Source organism: Leptopilina boulardi, unplaced genomic scaffold (genome assembly GCF_019393585.1).
Source record: "Leptopilina boulardi isolate dan_hultmark-lab unplaced genomic scaffold, ZJU_Lbou_2.1 LbouV2_180, whole genome shotgun sequence".
NCBI lineage: Eukaryota > Metazoa > Arthropoda > Insecta > Hymenoptera > Figitidae > Leptopilina > Leptopilina boulardi.
In genome coordinates this window covers 308,073-312,348 of record NW_026137730.1, presented here as the reverse complement: position 1 = coordinate 312,348, position 4,276 = coordinate 308,073, and positions in this window count along the sequence as shown.

Below are 4,276 nucleotides of genomic sequence, written 5' to 3'. Positions count from 1 at the left end.
TTTCTAAATATGTATACTTTAAGAAAATGCACAAAAAAAAAAATTGATTTTTCGAAAGTTACAACTGGTGTTCCCCCCTTAAGACTTTTTCGTTGTGCTCAGGTAGCCCAATTTAGCACAACTTTTAATTTTTAAAAATTTTTGTTTGAAAAATATTTGAAAAAACATGTTTTTACATGGAAAATATTAATTTTAGAGAAAAGTTTTTTAAGACTTTTTCGTTGCCCTCAGGTAGCACATTTCAGCCCAACTTTTCATTTTTGAATATTTTTGTTTAAAAAATTTAAAAATACATGGTTTTCCATGGAAAATATGAATTTTTTTAAAAATTCTCATTTTTTAAAATTTTTGTTTGAAAAAAATTTGAAAAAACATGATTTTACATGGAAAACATGAATTTTAGGGAAAATTTCATTCAAACTTTTTTACAGTGCTCGCTTAGCACAAGTCAGCACAATTTTTGATTTTTAAAAATCTTTGTTTAAAAAAATTTGAAAAAAATGATTTTTCATGGAAAATATGAATTTTAGGGAAAAGTTTATTAAAACATTTTCGTTCTGCTCAGGTAGCTGAATTCACCACAACTTTTCATTATTACAAATTTTCACTTTGAAAAATTTTGTTTAAAAAAATTTGAAAAAACATGATTTTCCATGGAAAATATGAATTTTAGGGAAAAGTTTATTAGGACTTTTTCGTTGTGGTCAGGTAGCACAATTTAGCACAACTTTTTATTTTTACAAATTTTCAGTTTTGAAAAATTTTGTTTAAAAAAATAAAAAAAAACATTATTTTCCGTGTAAAATTATTAATTTTAGGGAAAAGTTTATTAAGACTTTTTCGTCGTGGTCAGGTAGCATAATTCAGCACAACTTTTCATTTTTACAAATTTTTACTTTTGAAAATTTTTGTGTAAAAAAAATTTGAATAAACATGATTTTACATGGAAAATATGAATTTTAGGGAAAATTTTATTAATACTTTTTCGTTGTCCTCAGGTAGCACAATTCGGCCCAACTTTTCAATTTTTGAAAATTTTTGTTTGAAAAAAGTTGAAAAAATATGATTTTCCATGGAAAATATGAATTTTAGGGAAAATTTTATTAAGACTTTGTCGTTGTGCTCAGGTACCACGATTTAGCACAACTTTTCATTTTTAAAAATTTTTGTTTGAAAAATATTTGAAAAAACATGTTTTTACATGGAAAATATTAATTTTAGAGAAAAGTTTTTTAAAACTTTTTCGTTGCCCTCAGGTAGCACATTTCAGCCCAACTTTTCATTTTTGAATATTTTTGTTTAAAAAATTTAAAAATACATGATTTTCCATGGAAAATATGAATTTTTTTAAAAATTCTCATTTTTTAAAATTTTTGTTTGAAAAAAATTTGAAAAAACATGATTTTACATGGAAAACATGAATTTTAGGGAAAATTTCATTCAAACTTTTTTACAGTGCTCGCTTAGCACAAGTCAGCACAACTTTTGATTTTTAAAAATCTTTGTTTAAAAAAATTTGAAAAAAATGATTTTTCATGGAAAATATGAATTTTAGGGAAAAGTTTATTAAAACATTTTCGTTCTGCTCAGGTAGCTGAATTCACCACAACTTTTCATTATTACAAATTTTCACTTTGAAAAATTTTGTTTAAAAAAATTTGAAAAAACATGATTTTCCATGGAAAATATGAATTTTAGGGAAAAGTTTATTAGGACTTTTTCGTTGTGGTCAGGTAGCACAATTTAGCACAACTTTTTATTTTTACAAATTTTCAGTTTTGAAAAATTTTGTTTAAAAAAATAAAAAAAAACATTATTTTCCGTGTAAAATTATTAATTTTAGGGAAAAGTTTATTAAGACTTTTTCGTCGTGGTCAGGTAGCATAATTCAGCACAACTTTTCATTTTTACAAATTTTTACTTTTGAAAATTTTTGTTTAAAAAAATTTGAAAAAACATGATTTTCCATGGAAAATATGAATTTTAGGGAAAAGTTTATTAGGACTTTTTCGTTGTGGTCAGGTAGCACAATTTAGCACAACTTTTTATTTTTACAAATTTTCAGTTTTGAAAAATTTTGTTTAAAAAAATAAAAAAAAACATTATTTTCCGTGTAAAATTATTAATTTTAGGGAAAAGTTTATTAAGACTTTTTCGTCGTGGTCAGGTAGCATAATTCAGCACAACTTTTCATTTTTACAAATTTTTACTTTTGAAAATTTTTGTGTAAAAAAAATTTGAATAAACATGATTTTACATGGAAAATATGAATTTTAGGGAAAATTTTATTAATACTTTTTCGTTGTCCTCAGGTAGCACAATTCGGCCCAACTTTTCAATTTTTGAAAATTTTTGTTTGAAAAAAGTTGAAAAAATATGATTTTCCATGGAAAATATGAATTTTAGGGAAAATTTTATTAAGACTTTGTCGTTGTGCTCAGGTACCACGATTTAGCACAACTTTTCATTTTTAAAAATTTTTGTTTGGAAAATATTTGAAAAAACATGTTTTTACATGGAAAATATTAATTTTAGAGAAAAGTTTTTTAAGACTATTTCGTTGCCCTCAGGTAGCACATTTCAGCCCAACTTTTCATTTTTGAATATTTTTGTTTAAAAAATTTAAAAATACATGATTTTCCATGGAAAATATGAATTTTTTTAAAAATTCTCATTTTTTAAAATTTTTGTTTGAAAAAAATTTGAAAAAACATGATTTTACATGGAAAACATGAATTTTAGGGAAAATTTTATTGAAACTTTTTTACAGTGCTCGCTTAGCATAAGTCAGCACAACTTTTGATTTTTAAAAATCTTTGTTTAAAAAAATTTGAAAAAAATGATTTTCCATGAAAAATATGAATTTTAGGGAAAAGTTTATTGAGACATTTTCGTTCTGCTCAGGTAGCTGAATTCTCCACAACTTTTCATTATTACAAATTTTCACTTTGAAAAATTTTGTTTAAAAAAATTTGAAAAAACATGATTTTCCATGGAAAATATGAATTTTAGGGAAAAGTTTATTAGGACTTTTTCGTCGTGGTCAGGTAGCATAATTAAGCACAACTTTTATTTTTTACAAATTTTTACTTTTGAAAATTTTTGTGTAAAAAAAATTTGAATAAACATGATTTTACATGGAAAATATGAATTTTAGGGAAAATTTTATTAATACTTTTTCGTTGTCCTCAGGTAGCACAATTCGGCCCAACTTTTCAATTTTTGAAAATTTTTGTTTGAAAAAAGTTGAAAAAATATGATTTTCCATGGAAAATATGAATTTTAGGGAAAATTTTATTAAGACTTTGTCGTTGTGCTCAGGTACCACGATTTAGCACAACTTTTCATTTTTAAAAATTTTTGTTTGAAAAATATTTGAAAAAACATGTTTTTACATGGAAAATATTAATTTTAGAGAAAAGTTTTTTAAGACTTTTTCGTTGCCCTCAGGTAGCACATTTCAGCCCAACTTTTCATTTTTGAATATTTTTGTTTAAAAAATTTAAAAATACATGATTTTCCATGGAAAATATGAATTTTTTTAAAAATTCTCATTTTTTAAAATTTTTGTTTGAAAAAAATTTGAAAAAACATGATTTTACATGGAAAACATGAATTTTAGGGAAAATTTCATTCAAACTTTTTTACAGTGCTCGCTTAGCACAAGTCAGCACAACTTTTGATTTTTAAAAATCTTTGTTTAAAAAAATTTGAAAAAAATGATTTTTCATGGAAAATATGAATTTTAGGGAAAAGTTTATTAAAACATTTTCGTTCTGCTCAGGTAGCTGAATTCACCACAACTTTTCATTATTACAAATTTTCACTTTGAAAAATTTTGTTTAAAAAAATTTGAAAAAACATGATTTTCCATGGAAAATATGAATTTTAGGGAAAAGTTTATTAGGACTTTTTCGTTGTGGTCAGGTAGCACAATTTAGCACAACTTTTTATTTTTACAAATTTTCAGTTTTGAAAAATTTTGTTTAAAAAAATAAAAAAAAACATTATTTTCCGTGTAAAATTATTAATTTTAGGGAAAAGTTTATTAAGACTTTTTCGTCGTGGTCAGGTAGCATAATTCAGCACAACTTTTCATTTTTACAAATTTTTACTTTTGAAAATTTTTGTGTAAAAAAAATTTGAATAAACATGATTTTACATGGAAAATATGAATTTTAGGGAAAATTTTATTAATACTTTTTCGTTGTCCTCAGGTAGCACAATTCGGCCCAACTTTTCAATTTTTGAAAATTTTTGTTTGAAAAAAGTTGAA